The 25,900-nt window shown below is 43.4% G+C and overlaps 1 protein-coding gene across 2 annotated transcripts in view; it reads right to left on the reverse strand.

The window, feature by feature from the left end:
• The window catches only part of FRY (FRY microtubule binding protein), a 499,640-nt gene that overhangs the window by 303,174 nt on the left and 170,566 nt on the right, over window positions 1-25,900 (reverse strand). The window lies entirely within an intron of this gene.

The following is a 25,900-nucleotide window of genomic DNA, read 5'->3' on the forward strand; positions in this document are numbered from 1 at the left end:
CATTGTGGTCATTTGAGGAGTAAACCAGCGGATGGAGGACCTCTCTCTGTGTCTCTGCCTCTCTCGGTAACTCTGTCTTTCAAATAAATAAAATAAATCTTTAAAAAAGAAAAGAAAATGAGGTGACTTGAGAAGGCAGTGAACACTCAATCATTCCATGGAAGAAGCTACCCAGGAAAACCTTCTGACAAAAAGAGGAATCTGAAAACGGAGCAACCTCGAGAATGCCATTTGCTTGTTTGCTGCACTGTTTCTATCTGACTCCTCTGGCTACATGGAAGCTCTACAAGATCAGGCACATAGAAGGCGCTCAGCAAATATACTGAGGGAATTAATTTCCTCTCAGGGGTAATGAGTCTCCTGTCATGGGAGATATTTTAGCAGAAGCTGAACATATTCACTGCAGGGCTGTTATGGAAATGTCTCTGACACAGGCATGGGTTAGGCCACTTCAAGGTCTTTTTCAAAGATGTTTAAGTGAAATTATTAAATTTTATTAATCTAACTTTACTTCTGATGAATGAAATGTAGTTTGTTATTTCTCATAAATTAAATTTCTATTTCTCCTAAACTGCAATGGAAAAGCTCTACCTTTATTTATTTGAAGAGGAGAGAGAGAGACAAAGAAGGAGATCTCCCCACGCCACTGTTCACATTTTACCACATGTTTTTGTATTAGACTTTTAATAAAAGCATCAGGCTCATACACTTATATTTTGCATTTCTTCAACTGGAGGTATTATCTACCATTGCACCTCCTAACACAAGAAAGAAAATAAATTTTAAGTCAAGTTTATTATGAAACTTCTTAAAGGCAACTCTTCTCAGTTTTTGTTTTTTTGGGAGATAGACACTTCTGGTTGCATGTCTCTTTATGGCTGTTCGATTTAGAGCCTGAGATCCAACAGCAGAAAACTGTGGGGTCTTAATAAATGTCTAATGATGAATAATTAATAACATTAAAATCATCACCATCATCTTACATTTCCCAGAGAAGCTGCAGATGGCGAATTCTGGCTGTGTCGAATTCTAGCTGTGCCTGTGGCTGCCCATAGATCTTTCAAGAAGCCAGCATCCAAAGAACACAGTGAAACTCACAGGAATCACATGGATTCTGCTGTTGTTATTCCAAAGATTCTCTTGGCACAGACCCACCAGCAGATAAGTCTGTATATTTTCTCACAGCAATTCAGTTTAAAAAAAAATCGCCAAATGACCCAACAGAGATTTAAAATACAGGCCTGTCCTTGAATGTGAAGGGGGTTTGGGGGAGAGAGACACCCTGCTACTTCTACTCAGGGAAGAATCTGAGCTCCAATGTCAATGTCAATATTTTAGACCTTTCATGTAACTTGGAAATACTGCGCATTTCCATGTTCAGGTACCTGAGAAGCACATTTTCAGTAAATACAATTTTTGTTTCACAATTCACTTTGGCAGAGGTTTAACATTTGTCTGCTCCCATAAACTTTATTTCCAACTTGCTAAAATTATTCTATGTGCCAAGAGCAATGCTACATATGGATCCAAGATGGCAACTTCTGCAACCCAGCATATGTGTGGGTTTGTGGCACCTTTGTTCACAGTGTAGCTGTTCCTCCAAAATATTTACTTTCACAGGGACTATTACCATTCTAAACAGAACTGAAGAAACTATTGACATTGGTGACAACAAGATTAAAAGCCTTGGCTATGAAACAGATGGATAAATCAAGCATGTTTATAATCCCAGGCAGTAATGATCAACACTAAAAGGTAAACAGCCAAATAAATCCTAACAGTCAAATTTGCCACCCAATTCCCCCAGCTTACAATGTGAGTATGAAGGCATTGGGCAAAAAACGTATTCAAAGGGCTGGTGTTGGTGGTACAGTGGGTTAAGGCGCCACTTGAGATGCCCATATTGGAGAGCAGGTTCAAGTCCCTGCTGCCCCCCCCCCCCCCACCATCCAACTCTCTGCTAAGGTACCTGGGAAGGCAGCAGGAATGGCTCAAGTGCTTAGGCCTCTGCCACCCATGTGGGAGACCCCAGCAGAGTTCCCAGTTCTTGGTTTCAGCTTTCAGCCTGGACCAGCCCTGGCTGTTGTGGTCATTTAGGAAGTGACCTAACAGATGTAAGATCTCTCAGTCTCTCCCTCTATCTCTGTTACTCTGCCTTTCAAAATAAATAAATATATCTTAAAGCAAACAAAAAAGAATTGCTATATGTATCAGTTTTACAGCAAATAAAGTGTTCTGTCAAACTTCATTTTAAATCTTTGTCCAAGAAATTGATAAGAATTATATACTACTATAGTTCTAATAATTCTGTGACTATTTAAAAAGTTACTTTATATGAATGAAGTTGAATCTCTATTGTTTATAGCCCTTGTCTATTTTGTTGCTGGATTATTATTTTTTTTTTTTTTACTTTTTATTTGTTGAACTCTTTATTTAGTAGAGCCATTAAGCCTTTGGCTGTAATGTAAATTAAAAATATGTCATCTCAAAAAATAAAATATTAAGTTAAAAATAACAACAATAAAAATGCATTAAAAACACAGGGAGTTGCTATGAGCAACGTTATCTACAGCTTCATCTTTACGTGTGCCATTGGATGGACAGCTCTAGGCAGGGCTGGTGCTGTGTAGAACTCTACTGGAAGTACTGAGTCTCAAGCATTCTTCATTATTCTGCTCAGGAGTTTCCAAAGTGTTATCTGAGTTATTTTTAAAGGGGAATTTGAAGGAAAGGGTTATCCTGGCACACTGTGAAGGCTTGAGGCAGCATTGGCATGATGGAAACTGAACCTGACTTGGATTCGGAAGACCTGTGTTCAAGTCCAACTTCACAACTTAACCAACTAGAGACAGTGAGCAAGTGAATTTTCCTGTACTTCAGTTCTTGCCCATATAACAATGGGAGCATTAATAACACACAGCACTTAGGAATGTTGGAAAGACAGAATGAGATAGCATATGAGCACACTTTCACACGCATCTCAATCCTCATCATAACTCTTGTGAGTTTAGTGTATTACTCCTGTTTTATAAATAAAGAAATTGGAGTTTCCAGAATCCAAGGTCACTCATAATAAATACCTTAACTAATGAGCTGCAGTTTTTCAAAGATTTAGTAGTTTCATGATTGAACTTTACAAATTACACCTAAGTGTAACAGGGCTAAATACCTTGTTTTAATCTAATCCAAACATCCCTTATCTGCCTTCTGTGTATACACACTGGGCCTGTTTCACATCTGTTATTGCACTGAATCAGCAGACGTACATGTGTTTATGAATGAGGTATCATGCCCATTTCAAACATGGCAAAACTGAAGTTCATTAGAGCTAAGTTATAGCTAAGTGGCATTGCTGTGACTCTTGCTTGCCAATCAAGCTGAACTCAGCACACAGCCTTCTTTTAATGTTTTTTTATTATTGTTTTTTAAAGATTTATTTATTTATTTGAGAGAGAGAGTTACAGACAGGGAGAGGGAGAAACAGAGAGAAAAGTCTTCTATCCACTGGTTCATTTCCCAAATGGCCACAATGGCCAGAGCTGAACTGATCCAATCTGAATCCAGGAACCAGGAGCTTCTTCTGGGTCTCCCACGCAGGTGCAAGAGCACAAACACTTGGGCTGCCTTCTACTGCTTTCCCTGGCTATACGAGAGCTGGATCAGAAGACGAGCAGCCTGGACTAGAACCAGCACCCATATGGGATGCCAGTGCCACAGGTGGAGGATAAGCCTACTGCGCCATGGTGCCGGCCCCTTTTAATGTTATGTCCTCACAGAAGCTAACATTCATTAACTGAATGAAGGCACCATCAACAATGAAGTCCAACAGCAAGGTAATATAATAACAAAATAAAGCTATAACAAAAGATGACATTTCTACTCTCTACTTCTTATTTTTGGATACTTGCTTAACATGACTACCAACATGCAATCCAAAAGCTGACTATGAACATCTTCTTTTGACTAATACAAGTAATTAAATAAAAACCAAACAAACTTTTGAAAAGAACATTTTAGATACACATGCAACATACAATAACATCCGGTCTGGAATTCCCTCTGCTAACTAACTCTCCATGCAGGCAAATTCCTCCTCCTTCTGGCCACAGCATGATGCCTCCCTTTCACACCTGCCTTGTGAATTGCCACCTCTGAGCCTTCGGGACATTCTCCTTTCTTTGCTCAAGATGTGGTCAGCTTTACCAGTTCAGATGCTATCCATGGCTCAAACAGTGCCTGAGTCTTCTCACCATCCTCGTTACTCAACATCATCTTTCCTAGTCTCTAACCATCTGCAATGATATCATATTCCAAATGGTACTTGGTTATTAGTTTTCATGGTCCCAGATATACAGTCATCTTTCCAAATGGATAATAATGTCCTTAGGGACAGAGACAGTCTTCATTGTTTTCTCTCCACCCTTACGCTGAAGAATCTTGCAATAGTTTTATAGCAATGGAAGAAAGTATCTGTAAATAGCATCTATAAATGTTGCTACCATCCCTTTTTCTTATATGCTATATTTAAAAGATATGAATAAAAAATTCAACACCCAAAGAAAGATAGTCTGCTTCAGTGAGGCACAGATCATTGGCTATTTGCTAGGTTTAGACAATTAAGCAATTAACAGCTTAACAGCAACATCTTGAGAACAAAGTTTGAAACAAATGGTATGTATTAGTAATGAAGGCCATACTTGTGCCTTCAAAAATAGGGCAGGGGCCTGTGCGGTGGTGTAGCAGGTAAAGCCGCCACCTGCAGTGCCAACATCCCATATGGGCGCCAGTTCGAGTCCCAGCTGCTCCATTTCTGATCCAGCTCTCTGCTATGGCCTGGGAAAGCAGTAGAAGATGGCCCAAGTCCTTGGGCTCTTGCACCCACATGGGAGACCCAGAAGAAGCTCCTGGCTGCTGACTTCGGATTGGCGCAGCTCCGGCTGTTGTGGCCATCTGGGGAGTGAACCAGCAGATGGAAGCCCTCTCTCTCTCGCTTGCTCTCTCCTTCTCTCTCTCTCTGCCTCTCTTTCCCTTTCTGTGTAACTCTGACTTTCAAATAAATAAATCTTTTTAAAAAAAAGAGAGAAAACGGAGTAGATGTTTATGAGTCTTCACTCACTCGACAGGTAGCTAATAAGCACCAGATAACTGCCTGGCACCATGAGGGACACACACTAACACATGGTCTTGGTCCTCCATAGGCTTACAGTCTAACAATGAGACAGATTGTGATCACTCAGTATGATGACACCTACAACATAGGTTTCCATAAAAATTACATTCTTTAATAAAACAGAATCAAATTTAGCACTAGGTACGCTTACTGGGCTTCTTATTGGGTGGGATTTTTGAAACTTGTGCAGGCAGTTTTGTTCATATCAGTGATGGGGAAAGGCATTCCTATATTTCATAGGCAGGAGGCAGAATTAATCAATGCCCTACCAAGTGAGAAGTTCCCCCAGCACAGTGAAGACTTGTCCCATGGCCCTTCCCATTTGACTTTCTTTTTTAATTTTTTTATTCTATGAAGATTTATTGTATTTATTTGAAAGGCAGAGTTAGAGAGAGGGAGACATACAAAGAGAGAGAGAGAGAGAGGGAGGGAGAGAGAGAGTCTACTTGTTCATTTCTCAAATGACTATGACTGGGGCTCAGCTAGGCTGAAGCCAGGACCCTAGAACTCCATCCAGGTCTCCCATGTGGGTGGCAGGGGCCCAGAGAGTTAGGCCATTTTCTGACCCTAAATAAACTGCATTTGGTAGGGAAGGCTGATGTGCTCTCCCAGGCACATCAGCAGGGAGCTGGATTGGAAGTGGTGCAGCTGGGATTCAAACCCATGCCCTAACATGGGAAGTGTGTGTCACACAAGCAGCGGTTTATCCCACTGTGCCACACACCAGCCCCCCAACCTGACTTTCAAATGATCTCCTTGACATCCACACAGACGAAAACACTTGTCTGTAATGACCTAAGTCTGGAATCTGATATATATATAAGCAAATATTTTTGTGTGCATTTAATATCTTCTAAATTTCCCAGGAATGCAGCCAGAATGTAAGTTGGGGCAAGACTGCGTACTCTGTCGTGTTTGGAGCTTGGACAACAACTGATCACCAATTTGGAAAACTGTAATGCTGAAGGCAATGCCATGCCTCATCCACATCTGGGCCATGCCTGTGTTGGTCTACAGGGGGTAGCGGGGACAGGGCACACTCACGGTGACTCAGCAACAGGTGCACACTGCCCGACTACTGGCACATGTCTTTCCACCTAGTGGCGTCAGAGTACTGTCGTGCTGATGCTTAGAGTGCTGCCCTTACCTTTCTCCCCTATACTACAGATAGGTATTTAAATACAGATTTTAAAAAGTCATATGTAGAAGTGAGTTATATTATCTTTGAATTTCACTTCAGGATAGAACATGAGGTATGACAAAATATTATAGAATTTCTAGTTCCATTCTCCTCAAAGGAATTTAGAGAAATTCTTGAAAAAACAAGTACAGCCTGAGAAGAATGCAAAATATTCATCAAGAGAGGAGCCAAGGAGAAAGATGATATAGCAATTTGTACTATCAAGACATACTTGCCGTATGCTGTGCCAGCATTGTGGCACAGCAGGTTAAGCTGCTGCCTGGGATGCCAGCGTCCCATATGAGCACCAACTCAAGTTCTGGCTGCTCTGCTCCCCATCCTGATCCTTGCTAATGTACCTCGGAAAGCAGCAGAAGATGGTCCAAGTGCTTGGGCCCCTGCCACCCATGTGGGTGACACAGATGGAGTTCCAGGCTCTTGGCTTTGGTCTGGCCCAGCCTTGGTCACTGGGGCCTTGTGGAGAGTGAACCACAGGATGGAAGAACTCTCTCTCTCTTCTCCTCTGTCCCTCTGCCTTTCAAATAAATAAATATATCTTTTTTTTCTTAAAAAGACATATTTAAGAAAAGGACTCCGAAGAGGTAGAAAATACATCCCTGCCTTGGAAAGCTTGCAACATCACTGAACGTGCAAAGGTGACATGCAGTTTTTTGTGGACGAGGAGAACCCTGACCCTAAATAAACTGCATTTGGTAGGGAAGGCATTCCATGTTTCATTTACTTCCCAGGATTACACCTGCCAATGGGCTACCAGGAGGCTCATTCATCCAGAGAAGTGATGCAGGTTGAAACACAGGGAGGGGCAGAGAGGCAGTATTATTGAATGGACGGACTCATGGAAGTTGAGAGGCCATCAGGAATACCAGAATTGATTGATTTTATATCAATATAAAAATGAAAATAATTTATCTATACTTAATAAATAACTATAATGTAGATTCATTGGCAGCAGTTCCATAATTCTATTTTCTTTCTCTTTTAGATTTTATTTATTTGAAAGGCAGAGTGACAGAGAGAGAGGGAGACACAGAGTAAGTGATCTTCCATCCTCTGGTTCACTGCCCAAATGGCTACAATGGCCCAGGCTGGGCCAGGAGGAAGCCAGGAGCCTGGAACTCCATCTAGGTTTCCCCTATGCGGGAAGGAGCCCAAATACATAGTCATCTACCTTTGCTTTCCCAGGAGCATTGGTAGGGAGCTGTACCAGAAGTGGAGCAGGGGTCAGTACTATGGCATGGTGGGTGAAGGCATCACCTGCAGTGCTGGCATCCCATATGGGCGCTGGTTTGAGTCTTGGCTGCTCCACTTTCAATCCAGCTCTCTGCTATGGCCTGGGAAAGCAGTAGAACATGGTCCAAGTCCTTGTGTCCCTGTACTCATGTGGGAAACCCGAGGAGTCTCCTGGCTCCTGACTTTGGATCGACCCAGCTCTGGCTGTTGTGGCCATTTGGGGAGTGAACCAGCAGATGGAAGACCCCTCTCTCTTCTCTTTCTGCCTCTGCCTCTCTGTAACTCTGCCTTTCAAATAAATAAATATATCCTAAAGAAAAAAAAAAAGAAGTGGAACAGCTGGGACTCGGACTGGTGATCATATGGGATGCTGGTGTTGCAGGCAATGGCTTAACCCACAGCTCCACAATGCTAGTCCCTATAATTTATTTCCAAGCAATAAGAACTTACGTGTTTGAAAGAGGAAAGCTTTTGTTTCAAATAAATGACCTCCATGTTGATTCTTCTGAGGTGCACAGGGTTAAAATACGACATAAGCATAGGAAAGTTTAAGCTGAAATTGAATCATGTTGAAAGTCATAGAACTTTAAAAAGGAAAACTAAAAACACATTAGCAAGCCTATAAAACCTAATTATTTGAACAAAGTTACAGCTCAAAGAATTGATTTTATTGGGAAGAAAAGGAAAATGCTGACCCACAAAAATGTTTCTCTGATGTTGTTATAAACAAGTTTTGTACACAAATTGAACTCTAAATTTGGATCACTTTTTTGAGAGGCTGACTCAAATTTGATTTCTTCCTTTCAAAGAAAAGAAGGATTTAGCTGAGTTTAAAAAAAGTGATCTGCCCTAATTGGTTGTAATTTTGTTGTTGTTGTTGTTGTCTTATTAGAACATGGGTTTGGTCCACTTAGAGGCCTGAGAGCACCAGGCCTAGGCCTATTGTCCCCTCCTGCAGGGACATCTGATCCTTGCTGCTGCTGTGGGTGGGGCCGCTCAGCAAGCTCAGGCTAAGCAAGGAGCTCACTCAGTCCTGTACCTGCGGGGACTCATCTGACTCTCAGGGATGCACAGGCACCAAGGTCTGACTTACATGTTCTTACAGTGTTTATACAACTCAACCAGGTAACCCACATTCTTGAGTATTCTGCTAGAAAAAGTGGCCTTCATGGGAGAGCATTAATCATGCACAAATAAGGTATTTATCAAGGCCAGTAAGCATAGTTGCCTTTGGCCTTTGCTCATAAAAGACTTTATTCTCCATAATTAAGAGTTTATCTGAAAATGCTTCCATATACAAGGCTGACCAGGGATGTCAGCAGAGGCCTGGGAGCAGAAATTCTCAATTACATGCTGTCTTAGAGACAAGCAACTACACTCTCTGGGATGGATTTTAATGATCCATTTTCCCCTCCTCCACGGAAGACACAAATCTTTGAAAATATCTGCCAGGAAGCAAAATACAAGCTAGATATTTTCAGAAGAATCTAAAAGCATGTCTTTAATAGATCATGGTCATTTCAAAGAAAAACAGGATTCAGGCCTGATCAGTTTATTAAAGCTGACTTATAAGCTATTATTATACCAACAGTAACATCTGATATGAGATAATGCATATCATTTAATGAGCATGTGACTGTACATGATCTCATTCCAGACTCATAGCATCCCTAAGAAGTTCTAAGCAGGACAAAAAATTAGATACATTTTACCAACTAAGAGACTGAGGCTTTGTAAAACCACCTCTGCCTTCGCAATGGGCAGCAGTTGAAGATGCAAAGGGGAAGTCCCCCTCCTGCACGTGGAGAGCAGTGATGTCCCTTTGCAAGCTCTGGTCTGCAAGATGTCCCCATAGCACCATCACAGGGACAGAGTGGGCTCCCCGCAGATCCAGGCGGCCCCCGAGTCTCTTCCTGAGCAGCACAGTGAAGAGACGTCTCGGAGCACAGGCTCTGAGCCCTTGCCCCATGTGGGAATCCTGCCTGGGCTTCTGTTTTCTATGAGTGAGGGCACTAGTATCAGTACCTGTCTCCGAGGGTCAGCACAAGAACTGTACTGATCATGTAAAAACTAGGAAATGCCACCTGTTACTACTGATCCTTTGTAAGTTCTGCAAAGTTCTCTCCTCATCAAAAATATTTCTCAAGTATAAAAAAAGTTCTCAAAAATATTTCTCAAGTATTAAAAAAACACACTGACTTAGGCCTGCCAAGGGTCTGATAATAAATCACATTATGAAACTAAATAAAGGGACAGGATGATGGAGTTTTATACCTCTTTATGAATTTATGCTCTTTTTCTGCAGCTGGCGCTACACCGACCCAAAGCCAGGAGCCAGGTGCTTCCTCCTGGTCTCCCACGCGGGTGCAGGGCCCAAGGATCTCGGCCATCCTCCACTGCACTCCCGGGCCACAGCAGAGAGCTGGACTGGAAGAGGAGCAACCAGGACAGAACCGGTGCCCCGACCGGGACTAGAACCCGGGATGCCGGCACCACAGGCGGAGGATTAGCCAAGTGAGCCGTGGCGCTGGCCAGAATTTACGCTCTTTACACAAGCAAGACTCACTAGCAAAGAAGAAACGGGGGTTATGGGAGCTCACCCAAAGAACACATCCCTGCCTGGTGACAGGTCAGCTGAGGGCTGTTCACATCTCCTGGCTTCCTGAACAGCTCTGAGCAGGGTTCACTCTCCAAATGGCCCCAGTGGCCAGGACTGGCCCAGGCTGAATCTAGAAACCTACAACTCCATCCAGGTCTCCCATGTGGGTAGGACGAGCCCAAGTACTTGGTCCATCCTTCATGCTCTCCCAGGAGCATTAGCAGGGAGCTGGATCAGACTGGAGCAACCTGGACCCCAACCAGTGTCCAGATGGGATGCCGGTGCCACAGGCAGCAGCTTAAATCACTATGCCTCGGCGCCAGCTCCTCTAATGCCCTTTGTGAGATGCTTGTAAAACACTGCAGACCTCAGCTCTGGGAATAATTTAGACAAGTTTTTTCACAAACCATAGTAAGAAAAAAAATCATTTAATTTACTTATTTGCCTTTTACATTTTTCTTTCTTTTTTTTTTTTTTTAAAGATGTATTCATTTATTTGAAAGTCAGGGTTAAAGAGAGACAAGGAAAGAGAGAGAGAGAGAGACCTTCCATCCGCTGGTTCACTCCCCAGATAGCCACAAGGGCTGGGGCTGGGCCAGGCAAAGACAGGAGCTGGGAGCTTCTTCCAGGTCTCTCATGTGGGTAGCAGTGGCCTAAGCACTTGGCCATCTTCTTCTGCTTTCCCAGGCGCATTAGCAGGGAGCTGGATGGGAAGTGGAGCAGCCAGGACTCGAATCAGCACCCATACGGGATGCCAGCACTGCATACAGTGGCTTTACCTGCTATGCCACAACACCAGCCCTACATTTTCCTAAATATTGGAATCCCATATATAAAATCAAGTTGTTGCAACTTCAATGATTTCTGAAGAGATTATGTGAATTAGCTCAATTAACTTTTTAATTTGCTAAGTCTGTATTTTCCCCATCAGCATTGATTTGTAAAGCTACATGCAATTGCCACTACAGATTTTGATAATTAGAGCCTAGCATTAAAAAAAAATATGAGGGTACTTCAAAATGTTTGTGGGGAAATTGAAGTAAATATGGCAGTAGGCATTTGGCTTAGCAGTTGAGATGCCACTTGGGACACTTGCATATCCCAGTGCCCGAGTTCAAGCCCCGGCTCAGCCTCCAATTCCAGCTGCTGGCTAATGTGAACAATGGGAAGCAGCAGGTGACGCCTCAGGTTCTTGGGCCCCTGACATCCACGTGGGAGACCTGGATTGAATTCCAGCCTCCTGGTTTTGGCCAAACTCAGCCCTGGCTGCTACAGCATTTAGAGAGAATGGGGGAGGGGGCGGATTTCTCTCCCCCTCTCTCTGCCTTTCAAATAAGTAGTTTTTAAAAGATAATTTTGTTTTGTTGAAAACAATTTGGAAGTCTGCACATACTTTTTTTCAAAATACACATTTCCCGTGAAGGAAGAGGCCCAGCCTCACACCATAGCTTTCTTCACCACACAGATCGCAAGGACACACTTAGTGATGTGTCTCTTTCTAAGTCTGTGTCCCTCCTGCAGGAGAGAGCTCTTCATGGCAAGGCGGGCCTTTGGAAGGTAATTAGCATAACATGAGACCACAAGGTGGGGTTCCAGGCTAATAAGACTGGTGCCCTTATAAAAGTAAGAAATATCAGAGACTCTTGATTGTTTCTCTCTCTCTCTCTCTCTCTCTCTCTCTCTCTCTCTCTCTCTCTTTCTCTCTCTCTGCCATCTGCAAACCGCACAGGATATACCCTGTCCACACTCACACAGCCCCCACAGTTGTCTGTTGTATAGGTCTCCCAGCCTGTGGAATTTTTTATAGCAACTAAGGCAAGCTCAGTTTGGCCCCAGTTCATGGTCAACAAGGAAATGGGGACCTCAGCTCTGCATCTGTAAGGACCCAGATTCTGCTAATATCCTGAATGAGTCTGGAAATAGAGTCTATCCTAGAGTCCCCTGGGAAGAGCCTAGGTAGGCCAGAACCTTAAGTTTGGCATTGAGGGAACCCTCAGCATAGGTCCAAGCTTCCACCCATGCCCCAAGGAAACTGATCCTAAGAGGGTGTTGTTTTAAATTGCCAAATTAGTGACAGTGTGTCACATGGTAATAGGAAACTAATACAGACGGTTATCAAAGTTGGGGGTTACTCCAAAGTGGCAGCCCCAGAATAGGACTCTGCCCTTTGACTTACACACACACACATGCACACATGTACACACGTGTACACACATGCACACACACAGCATCCTATTCTGGGGCCACCCCCTATTCTGAGCTGTTTATCGCATGCCCTCCTTGCTTCTTATTCCAGTACCCACTCACCTACTTTGTGCCCTGTCATTATCTTTATCTGGATTCTTATCAGGCTTCCCACCTGCTGTCTTCCCACCCTTTTTTCTTCATCCTAGGAAATGCTGCCAGATTCACTTTCTTAATATCATGTTTCAAATACAGTTCTCCAAATAATGCTAAGAGGAATGGAGTTTCTAGCAGTCCAGGATATTAGCACCAACAAAAGGAAAAGCAATGAGTTTTTCTTTTTTCCCCACAAGCTAAATGTGTTATATGTAAGAAACTTTCATTCTAACCTTTTTCGGTAAGATGTTCTTTTTCTATGAAATGATGATTGTGCCTACAGAAGATTACAGCACAAGTGGTCACAAATTTGTCCCCATGTGGACAGCTGTCTGCAATATGACTTAGTGGCTCCTGCTATCAAGAGGAGGCACCTAGGAGCTGGTGTTGTGGCACAGTGGTGAAGCTGCTTCTCCCATGTCCAAGCATTGGTTCAAGTACTGGCTTCTCTGCTTCCTATCTAGATCCCTTCTAATGCACCTGGGAAAGCAGTGGAAGATGGCCCAAGTACTTTGGCCCCTGCCACCCACATGGGAGTCCTGGATGGAGCTCCGGGCTTCGGCCTGACCCAGCCCTGGCTGTTGTGGCCATTTGGAAAGGGAACCAACAGATGGGAGATGTTTTTCTCTTTTTGTCTTTTCTTCTTTCTCTGTCACTCTTTCAAACAAATAAAAACAATGAAAAAAAAAGTAAAAGAGGAAGAAGCTATCTATTCACCATTGGATCTGGGTTTGCCTGTGTGACTTGCTTTGGCCAATGGGACATTAGTAAATGATAGGGCAAGGCAGGACAGGGGCTCCTGTGCTCCTGCATTGGGGTTTTTCTTCTTGCCCCTAGGCAACTTTCAACCACCCCATGAACAAGCCCTTACCAGTCTCTTGGGACTAGAGACCATGTGGAGAGAGGCCCCCGTCTTCCAGGCTGCTCAAACTGAGGGTCCGGCCGTAAGATTGAGAGCATTCCAGATGGTCCAGCCCCAGGCAAATGGGTCCAGACAAGAAGAGCCCACATCTGTGAGCACAACAAAGAGTAAATATGGAGGCCGTGTTGTGGCACAGTGGGAAGCTGTTTCCTGCGACATCAGCATCTCACATGGGAGCGGTTTGTGTCCTGGCTGCTCAACTTCCAGTCCCAGCTGCTCCACTGATGATCCAGCTCCCTGCTAATGGCCTGGGAAAAGCAGTGGAAGATGCTCCAAGTGCTTGGGTCCCTGCTACCCATGTGGGAGACCTGTATGAAGCTCCTGGCTCCTGGCTTTGGCCTGGCCCAACCCCAGCCATTGTGGCCATTTGTGGGAATAAACAAGCAGATGGAACATCTCTCTCTCTCTGTCTCTCCCTCTCTCTCTTTCTCTCTAGAACCCTGCCTTTTAAATACCAGATAAATAAAATCATTAAAAAAAGGAAGAAATGTGGGCTACTTTAAGGCACTACATGTGTGGTGGTCCATTATACAGAAGACAGACTGACACAACAGAATAAACTACTATACTTTTTAAAAAATGTTCTTAGGAAAGTAAAAAGTGAATAAACTCTTTGTAAGGCTTTATAATTTTCCAACCATGTAACTGGTCCAGGAACTTAAAAGAAAAAAATCTTGGAACTTTTGCCATAACCGGCAGCTCGAAATGGGTCTTTGTCTTGCTTCAGGGTGATGACAACAGCTCCGCAGAGGAAGACTTGCAGGCCTGTTTATAGAAGGCGGCTTTTCTTCTTGATGAGTGACAGCTGGCTGGGGAGGCAGAGCCGAGGAGGAGCTGAGGACTGCGGGGGAGAAAGCTGCAGCGAGATTGGGATGGAAGCCAAGGCGGGAGGTACTGGGGTCAAGGTGAAGGCTCTCCCATCCAGAGCACCAAGGAGCGGTTCGGAGCTCAGTGGAAACCCATCTATCCATGTGCCTTCTCCCGAGGAACCCTGCTGGTCCTCTACTCGTTGAACTTCTCTTCTGGAATAACGCTCCACTCTGCCCCCAAGACTCCTCTTACCACCACTCCAATCCACACACACTTCCTGCCTGCCCGCCCAGGGTGGACAGCTCTCAATCTGATACTTGCCAGTTCTGGACAGAGGCTGGTCTTCTTGGCACCCAGAGGAGCTGGAACCTGTCTGAAATTAGCCTCTGAGTCATGGCATACAGTTAGTCTGCTATTGCCTTTCAATTACCGAGTTGGTGCAGGTGCATAAGAAGTGTAATTTAAAAGGAACAACTTAGTTGTTTATTTTACCATATTTTGTTGTTGTTTTATTGGGTCAATTTTTTCCCCTACAAATTGCCGATTGTACCAAATTTGAAACATAAGATGAAGTTGGTAAAGTTACGGAGAGGGACTTTTGTTTCTGGTAATACGGAGAACAGGTATACAGACATTTGGCTTGAAAACGAACATTCTGAATACAACGCTTATTTTTATTTTGAAATTTATTTACTTGGAAGGCAAAGAGAAACAGAGACCGAGACAGACAGAAATCTTCCATTCACTGGTTCACCTCCCAAATGCCTGCAACAGCTGGAGCTGCGCCAGGAACCTGAAACTAAATTTGGGTCTTCTAGGCACATTGCAGGGACCTAAGAACTTGAGTACATTACTGCTGCCTCCCAGGGTGCATGTTATAAGGAAAATGGAATTGGGAAAGAAGCTGGGACCAAAACCCAGGTCCCCCTCAGATATGGGATGTGGGCTTCCCAAGTGATATCTTAATTTCTGTACCGAACACCAGCCCTGGATTAAATATTTATAACAGGTTAAGTGTACTGATGAATAAGTAGGAGAGTGAGTAATTCTTAGACCTAAAGACTGAGTGAAAGAACTCAACTGAGAGTTCACTGGAGCTCTGCATCTGACTTTCTCTCTGGGGCACTTGCTATACTGTGTGAGCTTTAGCTTTGATTTTCATGAGCATAAAAACAGTGTAGTTAAAAGCCTAGAAATTGCCCACAGATGGGAAGTAATCTAATCAGGATTCCTCTCCAGTCTACAGTTGAGATTGCAAAGGGCTACACCCTCCGTGTAAGTGAATAGAAAAATCAAGCCCAGAGTAGGCATTGTGGTGCAGCAGGTTAAACCACTGCTTAGGATACTGGGATCCCACAGTCTGTATCTGAATGCCAGTTCTGAGTTCTGGGTGCTCTGCTTTCCATCCAGCTTTCTGCTAATGCATCTGGGAAGGTAGAATTAAGCTAGCTCAAGTGCTTGGGTCACTGCCACCCATGTGGGAGACACAGTTGGAGTTCCAGGCTCCTGGCTTTGGCCTGGCCCAGCCCTGGCTGTTGCAGGCATTTAGAGAGCAAACCAGTGAATGGAAGATCTCTTTCTGATTTTCTCTTTTAAATAAATAAATAAAAACAAATAAAACCCTTTTAAAAAAGAAAGAAAATGGCACCTATCCTCACCCCCATAGGGAAATTAAAAAACAATAGTAGAGTTTCAAGTCTAAGCATAGAGGACAAGAATCACTGCTGGGGCCAATGGTGTGGTGCAGCAGGTAAAGCCACCACTTATAATGCTGGCAACCCAAATCAGAGCGCTAATTAGAGTCCCAGCTGGTCTGCTTCTGATCCAGCTCCCTGCTGACGCACCTGTGAAAGCCGCAGATGATGGCCCAAGTACTTGGAGCCCCCGGCCACCCATGTTGGGGACCCAGATGGAGTTCTGGGCACCTGGCTTCACTTGGCTTCATCCTGGTTCAGCTGTGGGTCATTGCAGCCATTTATGGAATGAACTAGTAGTAGTAGTTCACTCTCTCTGTTCTCTCTCCTTCTCCATCTGTCACTCTGCCTTTCAAATAAATGAATAAATCATTAAAAAAAATCACTGCTGAGAACCTGGACTAACAAGGCAATCCCACATCAGTCTAGGGCTCAAGTTCATGCTTCTGATGTTGATCAAAGTGTCTCAGCCTCTAAATTTGATTGAATCTTGACTGTTAGTGCCCTTATATAGTGCTCCAGGTAATGAAATTACCAGATACAGACTCTAAATAAGTATATTTACCATGTTTAGATAAATAAAAGACAAGTTTGAAATTATGTGCAGGGATCAGAAATGCTATAAAATATTCAAATAGGGAATACATGTTTAGCCAAGGGATTAAGACACATGTGTCGTCCCATACTGAAGTATCCATATTGGGTTTGATTCCTAGGTCTGGCTACTGCTCCAGTTTCCTGCCAATATAAACCCAAGGAGGCAGCAGTGATGGCTTAAGTAATTGGGTTCCTGCCATCTATGTGGGAGACCTAAACTGAGTTTCTGGCTCCCATCTTCAGCCTGGCCCAGTCCAGGCTGCCGTGGGCATTTGGGGAATAGACTAGCAGATGGGAACTCTGTTGCTCTGCTTCTCAAGTAAATAAAAAATAATAAAAAATTTAAATGTCTGAATACATTAGGAAAAGAAACATCTAGAAATAAATTTTAATCACCGAAATTAGAAATAAATGGACAGATTTCACAACACAGTTGTAAGGAAGAATTGGTGAACCAGAAAATATATCTGAATAAATCATCCAGAATACAGCACAGAAATAAGAGGAGAAGGAAAGTATCTATGAGACCAAGAGACTAGGAAGATAGAAGAAGAAATTCTAACATAAAGTTTAATAATTCCAGAGGAGTAAAATTAATATTTGGCTTATTACTTGAGAATTCTTCCCAAACTGTGCCAATCAATTAAACTGAATTACAAGCAAAGGAAACTCAGGCTGCGAAAGAAATGGAAAAAGAGAAGGCCTGACCTTTAGTTTGCAAATGGATTCAAGATTGTCGCTAGGTCTGTGAAGATCAGGCTCACAGAGAAATGCTTTGTCCTGGGGGCTCATACATGATTAGATCCCATGTTTTCTGCCAGTGAATGCTTTTTGTGGGAAATAACAGTACAACAGGTTGAAAAGTTGAGCCAGACACATCATCTTAGGCTTCAGGATTAACAGAGTAGAAAACAGTCATGTAAACATTTTTTTAAAGTTTATTTGAAAGAGAGAGAGAGAGAACAAAGCTTGTTAGTTTCTATCCTCTGGTTTACTCCCACAATGGCTGCAACAACCAGGGCTGGTCCATGCCAAAGCCAGCAACCCAGAACTCCCACGGGGTCTCCCATGTGGGTGCCAGAGTCGCAAGCACTTGGGCCATCTTCCACTGCTTTCCCAGGCACGTTATCTTAGAGCTGGATTGGAAACACAACAGCTGAGTCTTGAACCAGGGCTCTTAGAAGGGATGCCAGGGTTTACAGGCAATGGCTTAATCCCCTGCACTAAAACTCCAGCCCAAGTCATATAAACTCCTAAAATACCTCCTGAATCACATATAGTAGGGTGACTACTAAGAAAACACAGAAAATATAAATGCCACAGGGAATGTGGAAAAACTTGGACCCCTGTATATTATTAGTAGGAATGTAAATGGTATAGCCACTATGGAAAAACATTTGGGAATGACTCACCAAATTAAAAATAGAACTATCATGATATAGCAATTCCACTACTGGGTATATATCCCAAATAATTAAAAATATGTACACCCATGTTCATAGTAGCCATTTTTTCACAGTACCAAGAGGTGGAAACACCTCAAAGTCGATTAAGTGATGAGTGATACCTACAAAAGAATCCTATTCACTCTTAGAAAGGAAGGAAATTCTGAAGTGTTACGACATGGGCGAACCCTGTGGACCTTCTGCTAATTGAATTGAGCCCATCATACAAAAACAGATCCTGTCTGGGCGCCCTTCTATGCTGTACCTAGATCAGGCAAATTCCTAGAGACAGATGGTAGAATGGCGGTTGCCAGCTGCTGGGGGCGGGAGGCAATGGGGGATTTCAGTGTTTAATGCAGAGTTTCAGTTTTGCAAGAGGAAGAGCATCCTAGAGTTCAACTGCATAACATGAATGCACTTAACACTACTGGGCTGTATACTTAAAATGACTAAGTTAGTAAACATGTGTATCTTGCTAAAATTAAAAACATGTCTCCTTAAGAACTGTTCTGCAAATAATCAAGATAGCAAATATTGTTGAGTGGCTATTGCATGCTCTATTAAATAGGCATGAACTTACTGAAACTTCACAACAGCCCAAAAGGCCATCATCATGTGGGCGCTACGGCGTCTGGGCAGTTGGGCTCCTCAGAGGCCAAGCACTTTCCCAGGCCACGTGTCCAGTACTTGGAGGAACTCGGCTTCAAACCCAGCTCACCTGACCACAAAGTCAGATCGCCATGGAGAACCTTTCAGGGAGTGGTGGAGTTAAAAGAGATTTGCTTTAAATCTAACTTGGTCACTTGTAAGTGTATTTCTTAATTAATTACATTACGACTCAAAGTCTCAGATGTTGAATTTGAAAATGGGAATTACAGGACCATCTGACTCCTATGCCTACTTTGATAATTAAATAAGATGCTGCTTGTGAATCTGTGTAATGTTGCACAAATAAAAAATATCATTCTTACTATTATATTTTAGAACTTTTGCATGTTTCAGAAGAGATATAGATTTACTTATTACAACCACCAATATTCCAAATATTCCAAAAGTAGTGGCAAAACCATTAATACATAAAACATAATCCCAAAGCAGAAAACTCAAAGCCTTCAGTCAATATAACAGTGGAAACAGCTTTTTAATCTGAGCTAAATCTGAGATTCCAACAATCTTCCCATGAATTCCAGGACGCGAAAGTCAACATAAACAAGTCACAGGGTAAGTCACAAACAGATTGCCATGGAGAATGGGCAATTTGCATTCCAGAGCCTGCTCTATTGTGTCAGGTAAGTTTCCATATCATCTATGACTATTTACCATTGTCCAGGTAATGAGCCTAAAGGAAAGTACTTCCTTCCCATAACCAGCTTAATCAGCATCACTATAAGGAAGAGCAAAACTATGGGAAATTAACTGAAACCACATCACAGAATTGTAGAATTTATATTAAGACATTTTATTACACTGCTATTTTTCAAAAATCAGTTATCTATTTACGTACTCAAGTCAACAGAGGAATACTTGCATATGACCAGAGAGGTTACCGGGAGAGGTGCCAGCACCTCCCCAGACGAGTCTCTGTTCTTGGAGGAACACAGTCACCTTTGCCCGCCCAGCTTTTATCTCTTTGGGATATCAACATTCTGGTCAGGTTTTTCTCATTGGCTTTTTATTCTAATTGGATACAGTCCAATGTATTAGTCTTTCCTCTTTGGGTACCTATGTTGAAAGAGAAAAAACACAGCACGTTCACATGCCTGTACCCAAACTTTCTCAGGCTATCACTCATGTGCTGCTTGGTGTCCTATCTTGGCCAAATCTCACCTCCCATGACATGCTGCTTCGGCATATGGATCTAGGGTGGAGGGTGGGACAAAAATATTCACTTTATGGCACCTGTCCCTTCCAAACACATCCAAAAAAGTCAAACAATTTGTACAACTGATGGGCAGCTCTCCTTCTTAGGAAGAGTTTCTCTGGATTTCTTTCAGATGTGCATGGCTTTTCTGGGCCCATGCCTTTATCATTATATGCCTAGAACCAAAGACAGTGCTTTGTACGTTTGTTGAATATTTGTTGGGTGAATGAATGAGTGTATCAGCTCAAGATATGAAGAAATGATTGATTCATTCAAAATATGAAAAAATAATTTTTTACTGAGATATCAAATATTTATGTGGTATAGGAATAAACCAGGGTGGCGGTAGATACCAAGTGGGAAAGGAAAGAGGTAGGAAGGAGACAGGTACACAGTAGGTCTGCTGTCGAAGAGTTCTTCCACAAACAAGGGACCCATCCACAATTTCAAACTGGCTTCTTGCTATCGTCACCAGGGAGCACACAATGAAAGAGCAATGGGACCAGGGTGGGTGGGAGTTGGCAGGAACTGAGACCACAGGGAAAAATGTGCAGCTTCAGAGAGAGAGAGAGAGAGAGAGAGAGAGAGAGAGTTCTCACCCACTGGTTCACTCCCCCAAATGCCTGTATTGGCTGAAGGGCCAAAGCAAGAAGCTGGGAACTCAATTCAGTTGTCCCATACGGGTGGCAGGAACCCAATCACTTGAGCCACTACTGCTGCCTCTCAGGGTCTGCACTGGCAGGAAGCGGAGTCGGGAGCCAGGACAGACAGCTGAACCCAGGTACTGTGAGATGAGATGCAGAATTCTGACCTGGGTCTTGACTGCTGGGCCTAAGGTCTGTGCCCACGCGTTTTCACTGCTATGGGCAGTGGAAGTCGTCAGTCTTTTCTGTAGGATCCTATATTGCACTGCTTCATCACACTGCTCTTTATCGTCCCCAAATAAATTAGCTTATGCTAGGCTCTTGTTCCCACTGGTGCTGGTCTTGGATGTGCCCGTGTATTCCATTGGATCATTAGAGAACCCTCAGTGGTTTTGACAATCCTGCCAGGAGGCTTACTAGACTTCTCGTTCTTGGTGAGGTGAAATTCCCAGACAAAAAAAAATTTTTTTAAAAACGACCAAACCCCACCAAATCTCCTGAGCCCAATGCTACCCTGCATCCCGCGTGGGGAATGGAGCTGCTCTGCTGACACGGATCCTCAGTGGGAATGCTGTCTCACCTGCTCCTCCTCCTGCCCAGAATGATGGTGCATTTTAAATGAAGTTCCCATCGCACCTGCAACCTCTCTGCCTGAACCTGCTTGTTTCCCCCCCCACTTGGACTCCAAGGCTGAAGCCACGATGCTCACCTTTCAGGAAGGTCGAGCCTCTCACCTCTGAGGTCCCATCTCTGGATCCATCTCTTCCAGAACCTGCGACCCTGCCCCTTCCTTCCTAAGGGGAACAACAGTGAGGTTCCCACTCTCCATTCATTTCTACCTGACGCAGTACTCACACCAAAACCGGCATCCCATTTGCTTTGGACAGCTCATGAGGAGGAATGTCAAAACTTTAGGACCCACATCCTTCAAGAAGGACATGATTAACTCTTAGAAAGAACAGCCTATTGTTTTCATATCATCCTCCTTCCTCCCGACTAATCTATCCTCCTCAACCCATGAAAAGGACAGGCATCAAGACTCCCTGTCTTATTAGAAAAAGCACAGGCGCACAGCCCACAGAAGGCTCAGCTGTTCAATTCATGAGCCATGTCTTGGATCAGTTTGCGCTACCAGTTCCATGTGAAAGCTTCGCATCATTTCTTCAGAGCATTTACACTGGCACAGAAGAAAGAACCAAGTTCTTTTCGTGGGCTAACGGAAGCCTCATGGTGGGCAAGGGTACACAGTGAAGAACACCGCGACCTCCACTTGCCACGTGGCAGGTGCGGAGTGTGTGCAGGTCCACCTACGTGGCAAGCTGACCATCTGTTACATACCTTGGGTAAAAGATGGAGAATGCAGCTCTCAGTGTGTCGTCTACATTCCACAAATAAGAAATAATCAGACCACACGGGAAGCCAAAAGGAAAGACAGCATTATTCCAGAACCTATGCCAAGAGCCTCTCTTTTACATTTCTCATTAGTAGGCTAGGAGAAAGCCACGAATTTAAATAAACCGTTCAGTTGCTTTTCTTCATGAGTGGCATCTCACATGACATCTTCTAATTCACCTTGAATTGGCATTCTCCCACAGGGACCATGAGCCTGAATCCAGAGGCTGACACCGGCTTCTGAGCTGAAATGACACTGAACCGATTGTGAGGGCTTTCCTTACACAGGACCATCAGGAAAGCTTCAGGGAATACTAGACTCATTCCACCATCAGAAATCACTCATCTAGGGATGGGTATTGGTCACAGTGGCTAAGATGCCACTTGGGGCGCCCCATCCTCCAGAGCTCCGGGGTTCTAGGCCCCGCTCCGGTCCCAATTCCATATCACTGCTAATGCACACCCTGGGAAACAAAGGGGATTGCTCAAGTAGCTGGGTCCCTGCCACCCACGTGGGAGACTGGATTGACTTCTTGGCCCCTGGCATTGGCCTGGCTGAGTCTCGGCTGCGTGGGCATTTGGGGGTGATCCAGCAGATGGGCTCTCTGTCCCTCTGCCATTCAAATAAATAAGTCAGTAATTAGCTGTTTAATTAGTGAAGCTTACTACTGTGATGATGAAGTATGTAGGAAAAAAAATCCCATTTGGAGCTTTCTCATGGAGAAAATGTTCCCTATAGAGAGGGAGAGATTAGTTAGCAGGTACCTGGCAGGGCAGGCAACTTGTGAGTGTGCCCTGGGACCACAGCCCAGCACAGACCTGCAGGCCTTCTCTTAATTCAACGCTTGTTTGCTCAGGTGCACCTTACTGCATGATTCCCACCTGGTCGTCCTGATTTTTTCTAGTAACTAATACAAACCGGCCCTTTGTCTTAGTAATCACTGAATCTTACTCTCTCTCCACAGCATTCTCCTATATTTATCATCTTACATTTTTTTCAGAGTGTTAAAACATTTTGAATGAGGCTCAGAGCATAGAAAGAATCTGAATGTTAAAGAACTCCATCCACAAATGGGTAAAAACCTAGGATATGATTGCTGTATTGTATTACTTTTAATTTTTTTTTAAATGCCCCTCTTTGTTCTTTACTGGACAGCACTTTTTTTTAAATCTAAAACTACACGATCAGCAGCTCAGGTCTCAGCTGCATTCAAGTCATTGGCCACTTTGCTTAGCACTATTTGTTTTGCTCATTTCTTACTATATCCTAAATATGTGACACACACTGTTTTTGATTGAGACAGGCTAGGCTTTGAGGACTCCCTGTGAGCACTGAATGGAAGAGGCAGATTTCAGTGCACCTGCTAGTCTGTAAGGTCTAAATTTTGATACATCAATGAGAGCTTTAAAAATCCAAAGAAACGCTTCTTTTTCATAAATAAAAATGTCTGACTTTGTACATCAAATAGTTAAGTTCAAATTCCTTCCTATACCTTGCATTTCCATTGCAACAAACCTAACCCTCTGGAAACAAAAGTGCCTCTTACAGAATAGGGAGAAACTGGGCATAAGGGAATACGAGAGGAAAAGTCCCTTCACAAAGATGATCCTCGTAATGTGCACACGGTCATTTGTGGACTGCTCTCTTCTGGTCTTCTACCTTTACATTTACTGAGTGCCAACCACATGCTAGGCCCTGGGCTTTGTGCTAGGGATACAAGGCATAGCTTTTATCCTCAAGAAACTGTAGTCTAGATCTATGCTATCCAGTAGCTAGTCAGACATGGCTACTGAGCCTTTGAGATATACTGTGTAAATCACACATTAGAATTCCAAGACCAAGTATAAGATAATGTCAGGAATTGCATTAATCATTTTTATACTGATTATGTGTTAAAATAATATGCTGGATATATGAGTTAAACAGAATATATTTAAATTAACTTGGTTATTTCCTTTTTAATGGCTATCAGAAAATTTAGAAGTATGTACACAGTTTGCATCATATTTCTAATAGATAATGCTAGTCTAGGGGTGAAAGACACATAAATAAGGTGGTGAGTACAGTGGCAGGGATAACAACAATGTGTCTTAGGAGCAGGTGCAGGGGTTCCCCTCTGTGTGGGGCAGAGGGGTGTGGGCAGGATGTTGGTGGCAGTTAATTACCACTTCAACAGGAGGTGAGACATGCACTTATTCTGGAAGAATGAGCAGTAGCTAGTGAAAGGGGCAGGGGACAAGGAAGCATTTCACATAGGATATGTATATAATCCCTAGCTCAGTACTTGGCATGTAACAAGTGTTCAGTGTACAAAATCTTTTATAGACCCAGGGAACGGAAATGCAAGGAGCATGAAGTGAACATAAAGCAACTGTAACACTTAGTAGCAAGAGGGAGCCTGGAGAGGCGGGGCACCCCATCATGTCCAGCCCTTTGCCAACAGTTGGGGAGTTTAGGTTTTGTCCTGCGGGTGACAGACACATGCAAGTTCTAAGGTGAGTAAGACTTTCATGTCAGGGAACTCAGCCTGGTAAATCATGGGTCAAGGGGGACAAGACTGGAGCAGGGAGATGAGCCAAGAGCCTGTTCCAAAAGATCAGAGATGAGAAAATAAGGAGGACCTGAGCTACCTGAGCACTAGTGGACTGCAGGAGGGTGGAATGAATGAAGGCAAAACTCAGCATCTGGAATGAAGCTGCACCCATGAGCATCCACTAGGCAAAGGAGGAGTGGATTCTGAACTGAGGTCAGAGCAATGCATTCCTCACTGGTACTTTACATCCATCAGCGGCCCTTATTTCTACATTATGACAAGAGGGAGAGGGAATACAAGCCCAGTGTAAGTCAGAGATGGTAAAAGAACACCCAGCCGCTCCAAGTTCAAGTTCTCAAATCCCCAAAAGTCATAAATAAGCACCCTGCACACACTCTGGATGTGATCACAAAGGTACTGTTAGAGGTCTTGAAGGACTTAAAGACAAGTAAATTCTAAAGATAAAGGAAAAGCATATTCTAGAACCTCAATTATAACACGGATTTTATTCCTTGCCCACCTTCCAGAGCAAACTACAAAACATGTAGTTTTAAAGCACTTTGAACACAAATCAGCACTTATTAGGAACCAAAACTTATTCACGCCATTAAACCTCTCTCATATCCTGGTAGAATTACCAAGATAAAAGATCAAAGACATATAGCAAGTTTGCAAACATCTTTCATTAAACTCTGACAGATCATCTGGGAAAATGTAGACCTGTTATTTAGGGGGAGTCATAGTCATACAGATGAAAGCCTACTGTGCACCATCACATTGAAGGCTCTTTACGCTCAGTGAATGAATGATTTATTATTCTGCCTCCCTGCAGTCTCACTAATGCTGACTCAGCTCAGGACTTCCTGAAAAGACATCGCAGCAGAGCCTGTGGTTATTAACTACCACCAGTTTGCCCACACGCTTTGTTCCCTATCCCATGTTCTTCTGGGTCTCATATATAACATTGTGATTCTTTTTTCTGTGTCTGCCCCTCCCTCTAGAAGATCCTAACACCCTCCTGTCAGAGTTCTACTCACCCTTTCTACTCTGGGCCCAGCACTGGGTCTGATATAGCATGGTGCTTGGCTAGCATTTGTGAATTAAACAGAAAAGAATAAACAGTAGATACCACCAAAGCTTGGAGAGGTTGGCGGTGAAGTGTCTCCAGAGTCTCTTCCTAAACATGAACGTGCTAGGACTAAGCCCAAAAGGAGATGCAATCTGGAGTTGGAGGAGTGTAATGCGGAGTCCACCTGGTTGTTTTTTTTTTTTTTTTTTTTTTTTTTTTTCGCAGAGTTCCAACCACATCTGGAGTGACTGGTGCCACATTTTATAATTCAGCACTTGTTTGTTCAGGTGCATATTGACATATTGAAGTTTCAAGGTATTGAAAATTATGGAAACAAGCTCCAGTGAGGAAGACTTTAAAAACTGGGAGTTGTTTAGATTCAGAAGAAGAGA

Source organism: Oryctolagus cuniculus, chromosome 9, assembly GCF_051225735.1.
Source record: "Oryctolagus cuniculus isolate XC-2025 breed Fujian yellow rabbit chromosome 9, ASM5122573v1, whole genome shotgun sequence".
Taxonomy (NCBI): Eukaryota; Metazoa; Chordata; class Mammalia; order Lagomorpha; family Leporidae; genus Oryctolagus; species Oryctolagus cuniculus.